The sequence below is a fragment of the Pseudopipra pipra genome, chromosome W (assembly GCF_036250125.1).
Source record: "Pseudopipra pipra isolate bDixPip1 chromosome W, bDixPip1.hap1, whole genome shotgun sequence".
NCBI classification, from domain to species: Eukaryota; Metazoa; Chordata; class Aves; order Passeriformes; family Pipridae; genus Pseudopipra; species Pseudopipra pipra.
Window position 1 is genome coordinate 9389959 of NC_087580.1, and position 22524 is coordinate 9412482.

Consider the following 22524-nt stretch of genomic DNA (forward strand, 5'->3'; position numbering starts at 1 on the left):
GGGGAGGTGAGATAACTTCAGAAGCAACACCTGGGGGACTGGGGGAGTCATACTGAGGGCTTATTTTTTTCCTCCTTCCTCTCTCTTGGGTTTTTTCCTTTTGTTGGCCACCTCTTGTTAATAAATATTGGTTTTGTTCCTTCCAAACTCTCCCTGATACAGCTGCTAAGAAATTAATTAAAAAAACAAAACAAAACAAAACAAAACAAAACAGCCCCCCCCCCAACTAGAGGAGAACTGTTCCATATTCAGTAGTACCTGCACAGATAGGACCCCAGCTGGCAAAAAGCAGGATTCATTGAGTTCAAAAAAGTATTTCTTTTATAGGACATAACCTATAAGGTTTGAAGAAAGGAAACCCTCATCAATCACAGAATTCTAGAATAAATAAATTTTCTCCAGAAATGGGACTACCCAAAACTTTCTCAGTTAGAATAGAGCTTTGCCCAAAAGCTGGCAACCTAACCCCAGAATAGCTCTGGGTATAATAAGAGACAGGGTGCTGAGAGTGTTCCAGCAGGTGAGGGAAACAAGGGGTAGTAAAATGAAGTTAAGAAGTGACAGTCCCCAGCTCCGGGAAGTCTGAGATTTTTAACTGGACATCAGCTTCCCATTGTCACTGTTATGTGCTATCTATGCATCAATAGGAGGTTTTGTGAGGGTGGTTTCCAGAGGAAGATCCAAATGAGCTGACACTTGAGGGACCAAAGAGCCAAAGAGCCTCTGTTCCCTGCACAGTGGAGCTGCTGGTGCAGCCTCAGCAGCCCAAGGCAGAGGTGGAAGGAAACAGCTTGCAACTAAAGCTGCAGAAATGAACAACTTCCATGAGTTGCCACCAGAGCAACGGGACATTTGGGATGGCTTCGTCCTGGAAAGGAGACCTTCCCTATTTCCATGGGCAAAGCATGTACATGACAGGAAAAAGGACCCATGACAGGAAAAAATAGCACTGTAGTTCCATTACAGTGTCAAACCACCAGATAATGGAAGCCACAAGCTTGTCCCATGGTGCTTGTTCAGGGGTGACAGATGATGTGACGGCAGCTGTGAGTGACATCTGGGTGGCTCTGGCCCACTCCTGCTCCCACTGTGCCCTGTCCAAGCTCCAGAGCCACCTGAAGGCCACGGGGAAGGGCCCTGGTGAGGCTGTGCTCCTCACCTTGGGCAAAGTGGCCGCAGCTCCGGCACGGCACTCTCGGCCCCCTGGTTTGGGCAGGGGTCTGCGGTCATGGGGAGATCCCTCCCCTTTCTCTAAAGCTCCCTGTTGGACTGGGGGCTACGAAGTTGCTGTGCCTCCTTGCTCTGAGCCAGGGCCAGCCGGCTGCTCTGCCTTACCAGCCCAATCCCAGTTCCTGCAGGGTGGGAACCCGCTGGGAAAAACCTGCAGGGTCTCTGCCCCCCTCTGTCCTCCTCATTTGCCTCAAGGGCTCCTCTGGGTCCCCCTTAGGAAGACAGCTCTCCCCACACGCCCTGGCTCATCCTGCATGGCCCAGTAGCCCCAGCCTTGCCAGGGAACAGCCCCAGCCTCCTGTGTCTCTCCCTACTCCTCTCAGTGCCTGTCTCTGCCTTCTCTGCAGCCCCCGGTGCATCCCCTTCGTGGGAACGCCGCTCCCGCCCTGCTGTGCCCAGTCGGGTGTGGAGGGGCCGGATCCTGTGTCCCGTCTGCAGTGCTGAGTGTTGGCTCCTTGGCCGGGATCCCGGGGATGGGGCTGGAGTGACCTTGGATGCCTCCCTGTGATCTCAGAGGGAACATGGGGAGTGTCAGCCTGCTGCAAGGTCAGGCTTTGGAGATCCCCAACTGCTGTGAGTGAGCAGGAGGAGCGGGGGAAGCCTGGGAGGTTTCTGTGGGCAGGATGTGGCAGTGCTGCATGTGGAGGAGCTGCAGGGTCCCTTCCCCAGTGCTGGGGTGGAGGAGCTGCAGGGTCCCTTCCCCAGTGCTGGGGTGGAGGAACTGCCGGGTCCCTTCCCATGGCTTTGTTCTTTGGCTTTGCTTTAGGGTTAAAAGGGTGAGTATTGGAAGGGGAAGTGCAGGGGTGCAGTGGAGGAGGCTGGAGGGGAACAGCCACTTAGGAGGAAAAGGTGCGATGGGGAGGAGGAGAGAAACAGCCAGGGGTTTGAATCCAGATACCTCAGGGCACAGGCTGAGCCTGGATCCAGAGCTGGTCCTGGGCTGAGCCTGGAACTGCCCGGAAAGCTTGGCTTGGGGGAGGGTGCAAGGAACCTTCCTGGCTGTAGTCTCGAGTGCTCCCTTTTCTCTTCTCCTGGCACAGTTGTGAAACAATGGTCCAAAGGGGTCAATATGTCACCCAGGAGCAACACCCCTTCCCTGGCAGCCGGGAAGTGCAGCTCTGTGAAGACATTTACCCCCTCTTCCATTACGTGCTGGTCAATTGGCTGGGCTGCCAGGAGGAGAGGAGAGAGCTGCTGCTTCCCACGCCTTGGGCCACAGCTGGGATGGCCACGTCCGTGGGTCCATCTGTGCCTGGTGGCACGTGAGGAGAGGGGGCTGGGAAGGGCCGTCTGGGTGACAAAGCACCCCAAGCCAGGAGCCTGCCAGCACCGTGCCCGAGGCTGGGGGCTCCCTGGAGGGACACAGCCCAGTCCTGGGCCCCTTCTGCAGGGAGGCCTGGGGGGCCAGCATGGGGAAATGCTGCTTTCTCTGCTCTCCAGGGAGCCCTTCTCCTGCAGGCCAGAAGGCAAAGGGAAACCCCTCCCAGCAGGGAGGACAGACCGACCTTCAGCCCTCCCAGCAGAGCCTCTCCTTTCCCTTTCCAGGACAAGCAGCACGTCCTCAGGGCTGGGACTGCCATGACACAGCTCCTTCTGCACGAGGAGCAGCACTGAGAGCAGCCCTGGGAGCAGCTCCTCTGGCTCCAAGACCAGGAGGGCCGAGACACCCCCGGATCGCTGTCACGGGTGGGAGTGGAAGGCTCAGACAACATTTATTACAGAAGCCCTGCTGGGGAGTCACAAGGGCAGAAAGGACCCCCTTGCTTTCTAAAGTCCTTCTCAGAGAGGAGTCTCGGTGTGCCTGGATCCAATCTTAGCCTCGGATCATGTCAATGGTTTAAATCTGAGGAATTACAGAGGTGGGATTGAACCACTTCTGTCCTGCAGGTTTGAATGATGACAAAGTGAGATTATTTCTATAAAATGAATCATTTATTGATAGAAATGATCAGACAAATGAACAGATGAGTGAACAGAGGGAAGACCTCAATGAGAATTATTTACTACACAATATAAAGGCTAAGACTACTACTAGTACAGGGTAGGATAGGATAGTGCACTCTATTGAAGCAATTACTGAAGCAATTATATTCAAGGTAGCAGAAGGGAAATAATCATTAAGTAGAGATTGGATGTAACTCACCCATACCAACGCTTGTGGGGAGAACTCTTTTGCTCAACCTCCAGGAGTATCCTTGGGGGGCCCCCAGCCCAAGGGAGGAATCTCCACACATACACCCCAAGAAGGGCTATGTTTGAAGAACCTGACTGCAGAAAAGTGGACTGGACTTTTATAGTATAAAGTGATTGACTGCTAGTCACAAATTTACAGGCCAGCCACCAGCTTATCTGCCACACCCAACTTCAAAAAGCAGGATGTGTTTGGAGTTTGGTGAACCAGGCTGGTTTTAGCCTCATTCAACACCAAAACCCACCACCGTGGCACCACCAGAACTCACCACAGCCAGCTTGCATGAGAGCCTGCACTGTGGGCATTTTCTGATGGGCTTCTGGGCCTTCTCGGGGTAGGCCCCCCTGCCACAGCCCCCCCTTGACTACAGTCAGTCATCTTTACCTCATGAAGTGGTAGTGCAGGTACCTCTTGCCTCCATGCTATAAAAGTGTCCGCTGCAGATGTGAACCTTATGGCTGAGTATGGTGAGATACATCAATCTCCTAAGTTTTACTGCCTTACTTGAACTCCTGGACTTTAAAAGGGGCCTAGATCCCATTCCCATTACTTGGGATGGCACATGTGTGAGCAGTTGTTTCCTTTCCCCCAGGCTGCCACAGGGGGAATTTTTGCTGAGATGCAGGAAGGAGGAGGTTCCCCAGATCTGCCTCACCACCTGCCTGGCATGAGCTCTTTCCTCTTGCAGATTCCTCCCTTCTGGGCTCATCTCAAGTTCTCACAGTCTGCACAGTGGGGATTTTTTATCCAGTGGCTTCTCTTACAGCAAGTTCCTTCTGTGGCTTTGACAGGGTTTGGAGACAGGCAAGTGCACTGAAGTCCTTACCCCACCCCATGGCTCAAACACTCTCTGCCAGGGACTTTTCCTCAGTTCACGGGTTTTCCATCAGGGTGATGTGCACGTAGACAAGACAGAGCAGAAAAGACACAAACAGCAGAAACAACAACAAGAGTAATCATACCACGGACATCAGCTATTCCAATCATGAAAAATGTAAATCCAATTGCAACCATCAACCCAACCCTCATCAGCCACTGCCCCCACCCCGCCAGTCCCAAGGATTAGAACATGGACATCAGCCAGGAACTGGGGCCAATTCCTTGAAGCCAGTCCTTGGGTTGGAGTGATTGCAAAAGTTCTGATGTTTGATCAGCCACTGCTTTCGTTTTGGTTCAGGTTTTTTCAATTGCTGCTGTTACATTGTGAATGGCAATACAACATTCAGTAAGATTTAACATTCCACACACCCCTTGTTCCTTTAACAGTAACATATCTAACACCAACCCATTTTGTAAAGCCATTTTTGACACCTGCTGGACTCCCAAGTTCAGCTCTCTGAACACACACCTGGCCCAATTACTGAGGGCATGCAGCTGCCCTGGGGTACTTTCCAAGGCCCACTGGTGCTGTGTTATAAGTAGAGAAGGTGTAAAAAATACCCAAAGATGAAAATCTATCCTTTGCCTGACTGTATAATAATCTGGGGCACGTGTGTCAGTGATCCAGTCTCAGCTTTGTTCAGGACAACTCAGTTCCTGCCCTGTCCTTCCTGCCCACGGGTAAGGAGAGACACGATTTGGGCAAAGGGATGGCAGCACTACCCCCCACCTCAGAGCAGAGTGATGAGTCAGGAACACCCCAAGCTGACCCAAGTGGGGCACCAGAGCTGCTTGTCTTGCAAGTCCAGGGGTCTCTCAAGTACATCTGGGGCTTGAAATGAGTCCCAGAATTCCACAGCAAGTACTGATTTTTCAATCCCATTGAGGGGGATCCCCAACAAATACACCTCACATATAAGACACGTGTTTTTCAGCCAAGACTCAAAGGGCATCTCCAGGTCTCCCAGTAAATTGGTTCCCTTTGCACACCAGAACAAGTGTGACTGGGTTTGTAAGGAGGTGTGTTCATACAGTTCAAAGGCTTTAAAACAGGGTTCTCTCTTGGCCACATCCACATTGAGTTGGAAGAATTTCTAGGCAACGTTCCTGCCCCACTGGGTAATTCTACACACCATGAAAAATTAACTTTTGGTGTACAAAGTCCTCATACAAAAGAGTGTTCATATAAGCACATCTTTACATCAGGCCTATGCTCCATTCTCAGGGGACAGAGTACAGGGGAGAGCTCTGTCGTGATTTAGTCCTGACACAAAACAAAAAGCTGTGGCTTTACTGGTGGTGGGGTCATAAATGAAATTAATTCCCTTTCAAATTTAACTGTATTATCCCCAGGTGCTTTTCCTTTTTTATTTTTTTAATTTTAGTGGGCAAATTCCCCTCATCACATTCCTTTACAATTGCTGCTACAGTAAATTGCACCCAAAGTTTAGAAGCATGTGGGGTGCACAGTGGACTATAGTTACCATATTGATTAGCAAAAATGAAAGAAGAGATGCAAAGTAAAAAACCTGCCTAGGACACAGGGTAGGAAACCCAACAGTACATCAGACAAGTTCAAGTGAGAATACAAGTGTTTCCAAAACTGGTTACAGGTCTTGAGAGCTGGTAAAAGGCCTTCCTGTATTTTATCCATGTCCCCTTTGCAGTCCATGGCCGTCCCTCCTTCTGGTTTAGGAAGGGGGACTCAACCATTTCCCATGTAATGTTTTCTTTTGTTTTGTTAAGATTATTTAGTTCACTCACTAACATCTCTGAAAAATTTAGCCAAATCATAAGAAATCTAAATCCTTCTGAAGCAGAATGGGAAGGTTAATACATATTTATAGGATTCCAAATAGGCATAAATCCTTGTACCAACTCCCAGGCTAAATTTGATTGAGTTTTCTGAGACAAATTTATACGTCCATAAGATAAAAGCTTTCCCCACCCCATTCTTTTTTGTAAAAAGACAAAATGAACTTAGCAAAAATCAAACTGGCAATACACAGATTGGTTTGTCCTATAAAATCCTCCTAATATTTTTAGTTCTCAACAAGTTGCTTGCCATGGAAACACGAACAAATCACAAACATTAATAAACTGACAGCACAAGCAGTTATGGGGCAGTTAAAAGTTCCATCGGTTTCAGGCAGCTGGGTCTCACCTGTCAGCAGGTTCCTAGGAAAAGAAAGGGAAAATTTGGCCTAATATAGACCAATCCTGAAAAAGAAGAAAGAATGTCTTGTCTGGCAGGATGCTACTCAGGCAGCAAGTAACCAAAGTCAAAAGGGCCTAAGGGAAAAATGATTATCCCATCTTGGCTGGCTGTGAGCCTTCTCGGGGAAATCCGCTGGCAGCTGCCCTGCTTGCAACTCCTTCCTCTCATCTTCAGTGGGGGCAGTGCTGGCATTCCTGGAAAGAGAAAACAACACAAACTTCCCCTATTTTTCAGGGGGGTCCCCTCTGGTTGGCAGAGCAGCTGTTAAAGGCCAAGCATTGGTATTCAACTGTCTGTAATAAACTGCCCAGGGAGGAGAATAGGAAGGGAAGGCTGAGACCACTCCTCCAGGGCTGAAGCACGGGTGTGCTGCTACTGTGGCTCCTGGGTTTGCAACATTTAATGCTGCAGCTGTCAGTGGAGCCAAATTAGCTGTAACTTCAGAAATTCTATTTGGTATTGCAGCAAACCCCAGCACTGTGAGAGCACAGTCCCTGTGTTTCCTTTAGGGTTAAGATTACCAGATTTCCACTTTTCAACCTGGAGCCATAAAGTCACCTCAGCAGTTTGGCAGATCCCACTTGCTCTGTTTACTGCAGTGATTTTAACTCTTTGCTACCCGGGAAGCACACCTGGCCTCTCAGCATCCCACTGCTTTAATGCTGACCAGATTTCAATCTCACCTCATTTATGGCCAGACCTTCACATCTCCATAGCCGTGCCTGGCACCATTTTAGTAGCAGTTTGCTGACCCTGACAATCGTTTGTGGTTTCAGTTTTAATTAAGGGTCGTAATGTTACTTCCTCGTCATCAGCTGTCAATGCAAACGTTAGGTTTTGCTCTTTATCAGAATAACACTCGTTCACCATCTCCCAAACTCCTCCACTAACACAGAAGGTCTGAGTCACAGGTTCTACATCCTGCAATTCTTCCCTCGGATTCTCTCTCATGTGCATTCCAAAGCTCTGGGGGAAGCTTTCCAACACGGTGCTCACCAGCAGCAGCCCCTCCACCTGCATCTCTTCTTCCTTCTCCTCATTTAACTGAAAGTACAATTCCTTCACCAGATCTTCTAAAGAACGTATTATTTCATGTTCAGATTTCTGAGTGACCAATCACTCATTATCCCAATTTACTTGTGTGTAGTGGTTTGAATCTTGTTTTCCCCCAGAGGCTAAGAAAGTGGTAGAACCCCAAGGGGTGGAAACCCCTGGAAGTTTTGAAGTTTTGTCCAATGGGCGCTCCTGCAAAATGTAAACATTCCACAAGCTGACGGGAAGAGAAGGGTTGTAGTTTTTGGTTGTGGTAGGAAATGGTGGCCATGTTGTAGAGCCACGAGGAAGGGGCTCAGAGCCCCACAGGGGGGTTTTGGCCCCCAGCCCCCAGCGGGGGCCCGCGGGGACCTGGAACAGCCTAAAGCTGAGCTAAGTGCCTGTAGGTGAGAGCTGAGCCACTGTGAGCAGAGACAGCAGCGGCAGACGCAGCGTCCAGAGACTCTGGGTAAGAGCCAGGACAGATAAGAACTGAACCGGAGAAGCAGCAGAGACATGCAACTGAGTAAGGAAGACACCGAGTTGTCCCGGAGAGCCGAGAAGGAGAGTCAGCAGCAGAGCTACAGAGTTCTGGGGGTAAGAACTGTACCAGATCCCCCAAACTCCTTTGAGACCTCCAAGAAAGGAGGAGTAGATGGACTCCTATTTTAGAGGAGCCTTGGAGTACAGCAGCACCGGAGAGAGAGAGGAGCTGAGAAGCTCAGTCATCCTGAGAGCTGAGCCAGGACGGTGTGGGAGGTTGGCCTTGGGGCCCTCCCTTGCTGCAAGCTACAAAGAAGCTCGCAGCCTGATGGCAGGGCACAGAGGCCCTGCAAGGAGCTTGAATCTCCTGGAGATACCAGACCGTCACGAAGACCCCCTGCGTCTCGTGACATGACCGTGGTGGAACGACCTTGTCTGGGGTGAATGTAGCCCACAGAAGACCCCTTTGCCTGTGTCAAGGGGCCGAGAGAGCTTGGAGGCCTCCCTCGTGAGTGCTGGCAGAAATCCAGCCATCAGCTGCTGCATGTGGAGAGGACAGATGACTGCTGCTGTAGAAGAGACTCCTGCTTTGAGACTGGAAGGGATCTGTCCTTCTTTCCCTCCTGGACTTTTATTTGGAGGGGAGAAGAGATCTGATCCATTGTAAATACTATATGTCATGGTAGAGATAGTTGTGATCATGTGTATAATGTGTTATAATATTTATTTGTACAGTCATTGTAATATATTCCCTTTCCCCTACTCTGAGTCTGGCGTGTTTTGTCTGGAAAGCCCATCCCACATTAGGTTGAGATGGGGAAGGGGGCTAGGGACTAGGGAATTAGGATTTTGGGGCTATCTCAAACCATGACATCGTGCCAGCTCCACCCCAGGGTGGACCCTCTGGGTCTGGAGGGTTCCCGCTCTGCCCGGTGGGGACACATCAGCTCCACGGTTCAGGTGGGGGAGGGTCCCCAGAGGGGGCCCCACGGCAGGGCCCCGCCTTGGCCAGGGCTCAGCACCAGGCTCGGAACTGGTGCGGACCAGGGCAATCCGACTGTTTAATTAAAGCCAAGCCTCGCCAAGGCCCACGGCGGGGGCTGATGCGCTGGGATTTCTGCCCAGAGCTCTCCATGGCAAAGGGAAGAAATTCAGTGAAGTGCAGGTAAACGGCGGAGTAACTATCACTCTCCTAAGGTGGGAGCAGAGTTACTGACTGGGCTCAGCCGCAGAGGTCGCACCTCCTCGTGGTCCTGCTGGATGCCCTTTACAGGTAACTAAGTCGGCCTCGGCCCCATTTCGGAGGAGGGGTTAAAGCCTCTCTCTCCCTATCGTCTGGAGTCACTGCCCAGCGAGAGTAATCAAACAGAAGTGATACAAATTTTTGTTAATAACTTACAGAAGTTATTTACCCAGAACCTTGCCCACGGGCTAAAGTTGGGCACAGGTTGACAGATATTGAGGGGTACTGTTAACCTTGTCATCTCTCACTTGGATGGACAAACTACATAAATTGACAAAATGGGCTGGTTGATGAGGCTTATGCATGTACCAACAGCCACTCAAACTGATCCTAATGATTGGAAACCTTTTGTAGCCAAATCAGATGAAACATCAAGTCCCTTAGTAACAACATCAGATGAAACTGAATTGCAACAGTTAGAGTTCTCTAGCTCAAAGGAGATAGAGAACTGGCAGGCAACTCAATCTTTAATACAAGGGGATAAACTGGATTTACTTCCAGAAGTTTACGAGTCATTTACACCAGACTCAGTCAGAGAAAATAAAAACAATCTCTCTGACACTGAAAATGAAAACAATGGAGATGAGGAGGACTCATTTATACTCGCTACAGACTCTATTTTAGACTCCCAGAAAGACCAATCACCAGGAGAAATACCACTGGTGAGGTTACTGGACAAAAATCCATCTTGTCCTTGTTGTAAAACCAAACTAATGGGAGTACAGGGACTCACAGACCACCTTCTTCGATCACATGGAAAAAAGAAAGATCATTTTCCAATGTATAAAATGTAGTCTGCAGAGAGAGAATCATCATTCTATTGTTTGTCACTATATCCACTGTGCAGAGGTGCTAACAAAGTGGTTCCATCTGGAGATCGGACTTGTGAGGAACGTGGGAGGAGCTTTCACTCAAAAACAGGCCTGGGACAGCATAACAGGCTGAGTCACCCAGAAACCAGAAATAAGGAAGGGATTGCTGCTGCTCACCCTAAAGGGAGAACAGCTCGGGAGTCATCTCGTAAGTGCTGGTCAAAAGAGGAGGAAGAATTATTGGAAAAATTGGTGAAACAATACGAGGGAAAGAGATATATTAATGAATTAATTGCCGAACATATTCCAACTAAGACAATTAAACAAATTAGCAACAAAAGGCGGTATGTGAATCCTGTACAAAAAGAAAGGGAAGATCAGGAAGTGCATGTACAGGTAGAGAAAAGAAAGAAACATCCAACAAACATGGAAACATCGAGCCTGGATCAGTTGAGAGCACATTACATGGCAATGATTACGGAAGGGATAAAATCAAGAAAGATGAATAACTACCCCAGGGCATTCCGAAAGACAGCTGAGGGGACAACAGACATCCACACATTAGTTAATGATACAACGAAAGAGTGGTATGGACACCTCGAGGCCAGGTGTCAAATAGAAAAAACATCAAATGTAAAATCAAAAAGAGGCAAACCTCAGGATACACAAAGTAAGAGAAAGACAGTAAACTGGATGAAAAAGAGAGCGGTTAAAAAGGGGCAATATCTGAGATTTCAAAAATTATTTTATAAAGATCAAGGGAAATTGGCAAGGATAATCCTTGATGATACAGAGTCTGTGAAATGTGAAATACCACTCCCAGAGGTATACTCTGTGTTTAAATCCAGATGGGAAACAACTGGTGAGTTCAAAGATCTTGGAAACTATCAATCTATAGGAATGGCTGATAACAACGCCTTTAAAGCCATGATCACAGAAAAAGAAATTGCAATCAATGAGAGAAATGAAAATGCAGCTCCTGGACCGGATGGGATCATGATAAAGGATTTAACTAAAATGGATCCCAAATATTCTCAAACGGCAGAAATTTTTAATTTATGGTTAACATCTGGAAAAATACCAGACATGGTATGGGGATGCCGAACTATATTGTTACCTAAATCAACCAAGCCAGACCGTCTCAATGACATCAATAGTTGGAGACCCAGTACTAGGGTTGTAGTGGTTTGAAAAACCTTTACTCTGAGGTAGTAATGGTTTGCCCCACTGATAATACTGGACCAATCAATAGTCCACGTGCGCCCTACGGAAATTACATGCCCACAGAAACGGAAGAGAAGGTGGTGAAGATAGTTTAGAAGGGAGGTAGCCATGATCTGAGCCACGAGGAGGCAATGAGCTCCTCTGGGGGCCAAGGGCCCCCAGCCCCAGCTGAGGCTACGAGAGACCCGGTGTAGTGTCAAAGCTGGACCGGGTCCCGTAATCAAGAGCTGGAAGAGTTCCCTTACTGTCAGGAGCAGCAGAAGACACTGAAAGCGGCAGCGGAGCAGTCCTGAACAGAGACAGTGATGGCTGAAAGCCAAAAGATAGCCAGTAGCAACGAGATAACGTGAAGCCAGCTGAAGGATGCAGAGATTTCCTGCAGGAGGGAGAGCTGGCAACAAAACAGAGGAAAACTCAACAGAGCTGGTTTGGGGTAAGACTGTATCACTTTCCCAAAACCCAGAGACTTCCTGAAGAGGAGGGGTGGACTTCCAAACCCTTAGGGAGTCCCAAAATGCAGCAGCAGCTAGAGAGAGAGGGAGAAAGGAGCTGAAAAAACCCAGAGTCGTCCCGAGAGCTGAGCCAGGACGGAATGTGGAGGAGGTGGCCGTGCCCTCTGCTGCTGCTGCTGCTGCTGCTGCTTCTATCATGCTGCCGAGCTGAGACAGAGCAGAAGAGCTTTGGTAAGGCTGAACTGAAAGCTGCCTTCAATGTTCTAACCCAAGAGGAGTGAAAATCTACAAGGAAATCCCCCGAAGGCTTGGGGTTGGAATTTCCACAAAGTAAGAACCAAAATCCTGTCATACTTGGATCTGCTGCCTCAGGAAAATGAAGGACACTGACCAGTGCCACAAAAAAACTGAAAGGAAGGAACTGTGGCCTGAGGATTGACAGAAAGACTTTTCTCTTTTCTTCTTGGACTTTTATTGAAAAAAAGGAGAAATTTAATGTAAATATATATGTGGGTGTAAGTAAACCTTTGTAAATATTTTCCCCTTCCCCCAATAACGAATGGTTGTGTTTTGTCTGAAAACTCCACACGAGGTGAAAAAGATGTCAAGTCCATACCATCACTAAACCCTCTCACAGGGGTAAACTGTGGGAGGGGGGCTTGAACTTAAAAATTAGATTCTTGGGAGTTTCAAACCACCACACGGGTCTGTCATTCTAAGGCTATTTTTAAGGATACTGATGGCAATGCTAGCAAAGGTGTGCCCCATAAACCCAAGACAAAGGGGATTTATAAAATCACCAGGCTGCTCTGAAAATTTGAAATTATTACAACTTCTTATAAAGAGTGCAAAAAGACAACATAGAGAGCTGGCAGTGGTGTTTGTTGACACTGCAAAGGCTTTGGACACAGTAAACCATCAACACATTTTCACAGGCCTGAAACAAAAAGGTGTAGATTCTCATATCATTAATTTGATTGCAAATATGTACGAAAACACCTACACTCAAATTGGCACCAAAAATGAACAATCAGATCCAATTCAAATAAAAGTGGGGGTCAAACAAGGTGACCCTATGTCTCCACTGCTATTCAATTTGGCTGTGGATCCTTTATTATGTGAATTAGAACAGTATGGAGAAGGGTTTCATCATGGAAATAACTCAATAACTGCAATGGCATTTGCCAACAATCTGGTCTTCCTTAGTGGATCCTGGGAAGGTATGAAAAGGAACATCAAGATTCTTGAGACATTCTGCGATCTAACTGGTCTTAAGACACAAGGGAGAAATGTCATGGATTTTTCATCCAACCTACTAGAGATTCATATACAATCAATGATTGTCCTTCATGGACTAAAATAGGTGGTACACCCCTCAATATGGTTTGTCCTGGTAGCTCAGGGAAATATCTAGGCCTTCAGATAGATCCTTGGGTATAAACAGCCAAGCCAGATCTGTCATCAAAAATAGAAACTCGGCTAAACCGCATTAGTGAGGCACCACTCAAACCACTACAAAGAGTGGACATTTTAAAAACATATGTGATCCCTCGAGTAAGATATCTAGCAGACCACACGGAGAAAAACCAGGATTCTTGGAAGCCCTAGATTTAAGGACTAGGGCAATTGTTAAGAAATGGTTACACCTACCGACCAACACTTGTGATGCCATCCTATATTCCAGCATGAAGGATGGAGGATTAGGTATTATAAAACTGCAGGCACTGATCCCGAGTGTACAAGCCAGAAGGTTACACAGGCTGGCACAATGCTCTGACGACACTTTAAGGGCTGTTCTGCAGGAAGAAAACATTGCACAGATATACGAGAAATTGTGGATAACAGCTGGAGGAGATAAAGATAAGATACCGAATATCTGGGCACCCAAACCAACGGTGGAGGCATCTAATCTGGGTGAGGAAGATACATCAGAATGGGAAATAAGTACACCGAAAAACATATACCTACGGCCTTGTAACTGGAATTTCAAAAATGGACTCCATTACAGTCCCAAGGTATAGGAATCCCCAACTTTGAAGGGGATACAATTAGCAATAACTGGATTAAGAACTATCGAGGTATACCCCACCAGAAGCTCCTGACAGCTCTACAATCGAGAGAGAATGTCCACCCCACCAGAGAATACCTAGCCAGAGGGAAGAAAGACAAGATACATCAGGTCCTGTAGACATTGCCAAGCTGAGAACGAATCCTGTGCCCGTATGATTGGACAATGCCCAGTCGGTAAAGATGCCAGGGTAAAACGTCACAATTACATCTGTGACATGCTTTCTGAAGAAGCGAAAAAGACTGGGTCGTTTATCAGGAACCTAATATAAGAGACCCAGATGGGGAGTTGTTTAAACCCGACCTCATCTTTGTGAAGGAAAAACAGGCACTTGTTGTGGATGTAACAGTGAGATATGAAGCAGATAACACCACGCTAGAGAAAGCAGCAAAAGAAAAGGTGAAAAAGTATCAACATCTTGAGGAGGAGATCCAGGAATTAACCAACAAAGTCATCTTTATGGGCTTTCCCCTTGGAGCAAGGGGTAAGTGGTATAACAAAAACTTTGATTTATTGCAGACTCTGGGTCTATCATCATCAAAGCAGGAAAGGACAGTTCGAGCTTTGGCGTCCAGAGCCCTCCTCACCTCCATTGACATCATACATATGTTTGCAAGTAAAGTTCACACAGCTCTAAGTAGATAAGTTATCCTGTTGTTACTAATGTTTTAAATTTACTGGGGTTTATTGTCTTTTATTGTCTTTATTTGCTTTATTATTATTATTAGTCTATTGTGTTTTATTAATTGTTATTAAAGCTGTGCTCCCTATTTTGACCCTATTCCCCAAAAGTGGCAAATCTCATGATGATTACATCTAGCGCTCACTGGACGTGACATTGGTGGATGGGCCACCACTACTTAACCTGGAAAAGGTGCACACACTCTGTGTGTGTTCGGGGTGTGTGGGAGCAGAGTTACTGACTGGGCTCAGCCGCAGTGGTCGCACCTCCTCGTGGTCCCGCTGGATGCCCTTTACAGGTAACTAAGTCGGCCTCTGCCCCAGTTCGGAGGAGGGGTTAAAGCCTCTCTCTCCCTATCATCCGGATTCACTACCCAGCAACAGAATTAAAACTAAAGTGATACACATTTTATAGGTAACAACTTACACAAAGTCTGTTACCCAAAGCCTTGCCCACAGGCTACAGTTGGGCACAGGTTCATAGATATTGAGGGAGTACTGTCGACCTGGACATCCCTCACACCTGTGGGAAACAACTGGGCTGCAGACAGCTCAGGCCTTGAATTTGGGCACTTACAGCTGTGAGGTGGTAAAAGAATGTAAACATCGAGACTTAGAAAGCAGAAAAGAGGAACAACTGCAGTAAATAACAGGTGTTGTTTTAAGACTTGCCAGCACGCGAAGGGATGCCGACCGCCTATCAGAGGATGGGCTGGGACGTGTAGACAAGAACATATAACCAAGGAGATATGGTATTTGCACGTGGACAGAAGAAAAAGACTATAAAACTAAGCCTGCTGTAAAGAAAGCGTTTGTTGTTCCTTGCCTGCCAACTTGCTGTCTGAGTGCATCTTCAGTCTGTTGCAACACACACTGTCAGAACATCTAACCCGATGTCATACTTTGAAATTGGCCCCCCTTGAGAGGTCGAGGGGCTCAGAGGTGATTGGGTGCCAGGGCAGTGTTCCCTGGAGAGCCAGTCACTGTCCATGTTGTTCGCTTCTGCTCAAAATCACATATCACAGCACCAGAAACGGTTGGCAGTGCTGTCTTGGTTGTTTTGCTGTTGGTGTCTGCTGCGTGTAGGTGGACAAGGCCAGGGGGTGGCTGGGCTCCCTCTCTTCCCCTCCGGGGAATTAGAGTCAGCATTTGGAGTGTGTGCTGGGAAGGAAGAGATTCACAGCACCTGAGGTAAGAGGGAGGAGGCCAGGCCTTCCTTCCCCCCCCTGCAGCTGCGGGACGCTTGGGACAGTGCAGAACTGAACCGAGCTGCCTGTGGCCAAGGCTAGGGGGCTTTTTTTCCCCCCACTGCATTTAGGCTGGTGGGGGGTGAATTTTGAGGCTCAGCACTTGAGCAGAGCCAAGTGGACGGGCTGATAAATCAGCTCGGTGCTTGGGAGAAGAATCCCAGGAGAAATTGGAGACGGGCCAAGAGAGGCTCGAGAGTTGCCTGCCGAAGCTGACCGGGGGCAGCCAGAAACTGACTTAGAGGAATGAAGATTCCAGGACGCGTACGCTTGATAAGCTGCACTGCAGCAGCCTACGGACCGAGGTGGGACACCGAGAGGGAGAGATCACCAGCAGCAGGAGAGCAAGGACTCAAAGCTATCTTCTCGGACTTCATGAGGAGAGACTACAACGAACAACTGCTGGAAGCTGGTGAGGAGGGAGTGTTCAGGAGCCCAGAACACTCCCACAGCAAAAGACTGTTACATATCAGCCTGGCGCTTTGGGAACGGCCGCGGTTGACGGTCGGGCATGAGGGAGCGCCCTGAGGCTGCTGCTGATGGGGCTGCTCTGCTCTTTCCAGAGCTGCTGCATCTGTGGCCAGAGAGGGGCCACCATTTCCTGCTGTGGAAGACACTGTGACCTGAGCTTCCACCTGCCCCGTGCCAAGCAGGGAGGCTGTGTCACCCAGTTCCACAGACCATTCAGGTACCTCCTGTCCCTTCCTTGCCACCACCAGAGAAGGGCCCAGCACTTCTCACCTCACCCACCCCTTTTCCCCCCAGCTCCTACTGCCCCACACACAGCCCAGAGCAGGCAGTGGAGGTGACTCCAGAGCCGGGCACCCAATGCCTCATCTGCTTGGAGCCTGTGGAGGACAGAAAGACCTTCAACACCCTGGTGTGCCCAGCCTGCAGAACTGCCTGGTTCCACAGGGACTGCATCCAAGTAGGAGTGGTTCTGTCACCCCCATGGGCACAGCAGGGGCTCAGCAGCACCAGGGCCTCACTCTTGCTACTTGTGTTTCCCCTGGAGGGACAGGCTCTGCATGCTGGTCTTTTATCCCTCCAGTGCCCCCTCTACAGAAATAATGACACATTTGTCATGAATTTGTTCACCATGGGGATCCAAATCCCCTTCAGGTTGGTGTCCTTCTGCCTGGCTCACAGCACAGGGGGTGCAAGTGCTGTGCTGTGCCAGGGCCTGCCCCAGCAGTCCTGGCCCTGCCCTGTTCCGTGAGTCCCGGGTTCAGCTTCCCACGGGAGCTGGAAATGGCACAGGGGGAAGGGCAGGGACACCCTGCACCTGCCCGATGCCAGGGCAGAGGGAGCTCATCAGTTTTCCTTTTCCCATCAGACCGCCATCATGGGAGGGCACTAATGCATTCAATGAGCTAGGAGACAGCTAACCCACTAAACATGAGAAATCACGTATGAGACTCTCATCCACTAAAACGACTGTCACCTCGGCACACAAATTCCATCAGTCACAAGATGGCAGGAGGGAGAATGAAGCTGCGTCACAGCACCAACCAAATGGCATCGGGAAGGAGGGAGGCAAGGAGCGAGGAGCGAAGGCGGGAAAAGTTGCTGTGGGAAACGCCAGTGCGGGAAAGAAGGGGGTGGGTTCCCTCAGCACCACCCCCTAGGCCACCTCTGCCTCCACCTGCGCGTGTCAGGGACTCCACCCCTGACACACCCACACACCCACGGCCTCTCCCTCCAGCTCCACCTCCTCCAAAGTCCTCCCTCCTGGGACAGAAGGGAATTCAGGGGCAGGGCCAGGCCAAAGGTCAAGTCCAGCTTCCACAAACACAGCCATGCCCATAGGGCCTGTTCCACCGAGGCCTACCCCACCTACCAGTTATCTGACACCCACTCAGACTGTTCCCAGCACTCCCCTGAGAGACAGGCAAACCATCCAAACTTCTGGAAGTCTTTCAGGGAGGAGGCTGCTCAGGCCAATGACAGAGACTTCCTAAAGGCCTTTCCAATTTACTTAAAGGAGGGTAAAGCTCCAGAATGGAGGCCTATCTCTTACCCAATGCTGAAGGACATTAAAAAAGCTCTTGTTCAGTATGGGTTAGGAGCACCCTTCACAGTTGGCCTGCTGGAATCATTCCTTTTACCTTATAGACTCACACCTTATATTTGTGCAGTTACAAATGGGCTTTTTTCCACCGTGCAATCGTCCCTCTTTGAGACGGAGTGGAAGAAATTAATTACAACTTACGTTAACGAAAAGGTGGAGAGGAGGGGAATACCAGTGAGACAGGCTGTAGACATGCTTTATGGTCAGGGACACTACTCAAGTAGGGACGATCAGTCTAGAATTGATCTGAAACATTTGGATATATCTAAAGAATTGGCGTTGGAAGCAGTTAAGACGGTAGCAGATGCATACGTCCAGACTCCTTCACTTCCAGAGTGATTAAAGAGGTAACAGAGTTGTTTGGAACCAAGTGGGAATATCACGCCCCTTGGCATCCACAGAGTTCAGGAAGAGTAGGGAGAATGAACGAGAAATTAAGAAACATCTGACCAAATTGTTGCTAGAAACGAAAATGAATTGGGTGAAGTGCCTTCCTTTGACACTACTGTATATCAGGACTCAACCTCGAACAGATACGGGGATTTCACCATTTGAAATGTTGTATGGCATGCCCTATGAGTTCGGAGCCCCAACATTTCATCCAAAGGTTGAGGATACCCTCCTAAGAGAGTATATCATTGAATTGATGAAAAGAAGGCAGGAGTTAAGGAAAAAGGGACTTGTAACTCAAAGACCACCTTTAGACATGGCCATACACAAATTTCAACCAGGTGACAAGGTGTTAATTAAAACATGGAAAGAAACATCTCTAACTCCACAATGGGAGGGGCCCTTTGTTGTTCTTCTCACCACAGATACGGCAGTGAGAACAGCTGAGCGAGGGTGGACCCATGCATCAAGAGTTAAAGGACCAGTAAAAGATTCAGAGTGGAAAGTAACATCGAGTCCTGGAGACCTGCAGATGAGGATTAAGAGAGTACAGCCAACAGATGAACCTTGATGGAGAGGTCGTAAGGTCCAGCCTGTATTCCTTCTTTCAGATACCCCAAGATCAGACTTTAAGGAGAGTGCACTTTGTTTCCTGGAACTTAGAGGGAATACCTGAACAGACTGGAGGCTCAGGACTGTATAGGGTAGTGGGGACCCAAACTGTTTTACCTTTTTGTTGTGAAGTAGAAACTGACATACCGGAGGGACGTAGCCCACATGGAATACCCTGTATAAAACATCCAGAGTCCACACACTACAGCTGGGTGTTGTGTAAGTGCAAGAAGTGTGATAGGAAGTGGCGCTGTGTATCAATAAGGGGACAACCTCATTGTATGAAGTGTAGGACGAGTTCTACTGAATCCATAAGGGAACAAGTGGCAAACGCTGAAATAATAAAAGCTTTCTGTGGTTGGGAGTGGTTAGTCCCAGAGACTTGGGAAATTTATGAAACCAATTGGAATAGGGCACTGATAGAATTGTGCCAAACTAGATTTTCTTGGAAATTGGAAAAACCCAATCGAAGGAGGTATGTTGAATTGTTGGGACTAATCAATAGAATCCAAAGTCTTGAAATAGATGAGTCTCAGCCTGAATCAGTGGGGGAAAATTAAGCAAATTGAGTCTATCCCCCGAAGAGTATCACTGCTGCCGAGAAGAACCTAAAACCTCGTTGTTCCCTGCACAGGAACAGACGAAGGAAGGCAGAGAGATAAACGTGTGGGGAAGCAGGTGACTCAAAGCAGAGACCATTGAGAGCGAAAGGAAGAGACTCAAACAAAATGGGGCAAAATCTGGTGTCAATCATTATTGTAATAGTTCTTGCGAGTTCTCTGGGATGTGCCCACAGCCATTTGAGTGGACCTTAATCAGGTCAAAAGATTCAAAAATTGTTCAGAAGGCAATAACTGCCATAGGTCCTAAATTTAATGTGACAGTTTGTGATCTGTTAATGGCTAATATACCCCAAGAATGTGGCAAAGGAGGAAGAAAACCCTCTGTTACAGTAAATAAGGGAGCCACATATTGGTGTCCAACTTCTAACCCGGGCAGGTCATATTGCAATTTTCCTTGGGCACTATCACTGTGGATATTGGGGTTGTGAGACCATAGCCACTGCCTGGAGACCTGAAAGACCAGACAGGTACTTACGAGTACAATGGGGACCACCACATTGTGAGCCCCCTGCATTTGGAGGGTTTGTACTCCCTAATGAACCCTCCAATTGTGAGTATTTACAGGTGCAAGTTCTGAATCACAAGGACCGAGGGTGGCTGACTGGACGAACCTGGGGAGTAAGATTAGACAGACTGTCCGCAGACCCAGGTGAATATGTAACAATAAGGAAACAGCCATTAACTGTTTATTCCCAATTACTAGGACCCAGCTTGGAAATAAGGAAATCTAGAGACAACAGTCAAGAAAAAGAAAGGGAAAAGGCAGATAAAGTCCTTACTAATTCAATGTCACAGGAATCTAAAGGTACACAGGTCATTCCTACTGGATCATTTCAAAAAGAAAAGGTATCACATGGGGGAGTGGAATCAATGTTAAACCTGGTAGAAGCGTCTTATAAAGCCATCAATTATACAGACCCTGACATGACTGAGTCTTGTTGGTTATGTTACAACGTGAGACCTTGTGGGAGGCGTGTCTGGATGCACAGGGGATGTGCCAGGGTGATGGGCCCGAGAGGACATGCGCAGTCACATATAACTCTATTGGCTGAAGAAGTCACATGGTACAGAGGGATATAAGAGTGGCAATTTTGAATAAAGCTCTCTTGGTTTTACCATCCACGAGGAGTTGACTCATTCCTTGTTATACAAGGGTCCCCTGCTACAAATGGCGATCCGAAACAGACATTTTTAGCTTATATTAAGCGAGATATTTATCCTGGATCAGGAAATCTGCTGGTGACCCTGGGATCGTCTCAATTTCCAAAGACAGGGGTCTTGACCACAAAAAACCTTGACGTCAATAAACCCCGTGCTCTTAGTGGCACCTAAGAGACGGACAGTTAGTTTAGCGAGCTCAAAAATATTAAGATAGTGCACGGAAGAAGAGAAGAAAGAAGTTGAAGAAGAAACCGAGAGGTCAAAGCAGCCACCGAGAGAGCGGAGAGGGTCAACGCAACATCCAAAGCAGTGAGTCTGACTGGGACGCACCCTGCACGCCTAAGACTGCTCCCTGGGTGAGACGTGCCTGCAGCTCGGAGAACGAGCCACGGAGCACCTTAAGATTGTCAGGGAAAAGCCTGCTGGTCCCGAGTGTCGCTCATCTGGTAAAGCGGCTCTTCGCTACCGACTGTGTGGACCACGTGCAAGAAGCGGCTTGCCGCTGCCGCGTCTTAGCAACCCCAGCCACCGCTGACCCCCGCGGAGCCCCCGTTCCAGTTTTCTGTCCCGCAGAAACTGGCCGCGGCTCCCCGCCTGCTCACCGCTGCTGACTGACCCTGCGGTGTGCTTAAAAAGCACTGCCAGCAAAAAGCCCTTGCGGCGTGTTCAGATCGCGCGGGCTTTACGGAGGCGCCGCGCCTTCCGATACAGCGCGCCCTGACCCCCGCGCCACCCAGCGAACCGCGGGAGCCCCCGGAGCCGCCGCTGCCATCGCTGCGAACGCCGCGCTCACCGGACACGGAACCACGCCGAGCCGCCGCGCACCCGTCGCTACAGCTGCCCGTGCCTGCTGCCGCCGCTTGCCACCTGCACTGTGACATCAGCCGCCGCCGACGGGACGCCACAGCCCAGCCGACAGTGAGCCAACACAAATCAACAAACCGACAGACCCTCTTCAGCAGCGCACCGCAGCAGCGCCGAGTCCCAAAGGTAACATGGGAAACTTCTTCCCCACTGAACTATCACGGGACACAGAAGCACTGGCTGCTCTGCTGAATCCTTACTATGTTCAGGTTACAAGGGCTGAATTATCAGAGTTGGTGTGGCTCATTAAAGCAGCCGTACCAGAACTACCTCTAGTTGAAGCCCTCAACATTCACATATGGGACAAAATAGGCAGTCTTATCAAACTCAAGGCTCGGGGAGGGGACTCCCAAGCAAACAATGCTTATCCAGCCTGGCAAACTATAATGACTGCATTAAGCAGACCCCACCAAAGAACCACGAACACACCCCCCCCCACTCACGCTGCAAGCAGCAGCCCCACTCTTACGTGTCGCAGTTTAAACACACAAAGCGCGGCGGGGGGAGGGGGTGGAGCCGTTCACAATTCCACTTCGGGGAAGGGAACCGGGAGCCCAAGGGACACGGGTCGGCAGGAGGGAGCGGGGCCCCAGATGCGAGGTTCCAGTCCATGGGACAGCAGCAAGGGGTCCCGTGACAGGGGTGGGGGGGCTAGCCCAGCTTACTTGCCAACCCATCCCGCGCATGAACGCCGAGTACGCGCCCAGAGGCGGGCACCACCATCTCGCCCGCCACGTGGTACGGACACCGACCCGTCCTTCCCCGCCCCTGTGCCGTCCTCCCCATCCACCACCACCGCCCACCCACAGGCAGCCGCTTTCGCCGGAGCTGCAGGGGGGGGGAATGGGAGGAATGGGGGGAAGAGGAGGGGGATTTCGGGATAGCTCCGCCGGCAAGGGATGAAGCGACATACCGAGAGGGTACAATCGATAGATGGGCTTTATGCAGAGAAGAGGCATTGCGTGCTGGGGACTTACAAGTTATACAAGCATGTCCAGTAATTATCGGTCCACGTCAAAGCCGCAGGTTCCAACCATTGCCAC

The 22524-nt window shown here is 49.2% G+C and overlaps 1 protein-coding gene and 1 long non-coding RNA gene across 2 annotated transcripts in view; both read left to right on the forward strand.

The window, feature by feature from the left end:
- Positions 1–22524, forward strand: part of LOC135404839 (POTE ankyrin domain family member B-like) — a 199655-nt gene that overhangs the window by 105241 nt on the left and 71890 nt on the right. The gene's annotated exons all lie outside the window — the stretch shown is intronic.
- LOC135405081 (uncharacterized) lies at positions 16327–17060 on the forward strand. The gene is made up of 3 exons (XR_010425729.1): positions 16327–16448; positions 16526–16688; positions 16776–17060. It is a non-coding gene; the product is annotated as an uncharacterized LOC135405081 (long non-coding RNA).